The 284-nt window shown below is 55.3% G+C and overlaps 1 protein-coding gene across 13 annotated transcripts in view; it reads left to right on the forward strand.

Annotated features, from left to right (window-relative positions):
- Positions 1–284, forward strand: part of LOC117151124 (protein trachealess-like) — a 141,144-nt gene that overhangs the window by 134,864 nt on the left and 5,996 nt on the right. The gene's annotated exons all lie outside the window — the stretch shown is intronic.

The raw sequence follows: 284 nt of genomic DNA on the forward strand, positions 1-284 counted from the left end.
TGTTCGCCATTCCTAATGCCGCCCGTGAAGGTAGATGGAGAAAAGAGAGAGAGAGACAGAGAGAGACAGACAGACAGACAGACAGAGAGAGGAACAACTAGACTGGGAAGGGAGCGTGGAACGGAGAAACGGAGGAACAGAGACGGATAGAGCGCTATAGCGGGAGGAACAGGAGGTGAACGGGAGGTGACCGGTGTACCAGCTCGGTTCTGCGAGACTCGTGGAGCAATCAATAGGGTGTTTCGGGGATTCGGGAAACCGGCGCCGACGTTGCCACAAACATG

The sequence above is a fragment of the Bombus impatiens genome, unplaced genomic scaffold (assembly GCF_000188095.3).
Source record: "Bombus impatiens unplaced genomic scaffold, BIMP_2.2 scf_1275, whole genome shotgun sequence".
Lineage (NCBI taxonomy): Eukaryota > Metazoa > Arthropoda > Insecta > Hymenoptera > Apidae > Bombus > Bombus impatiens.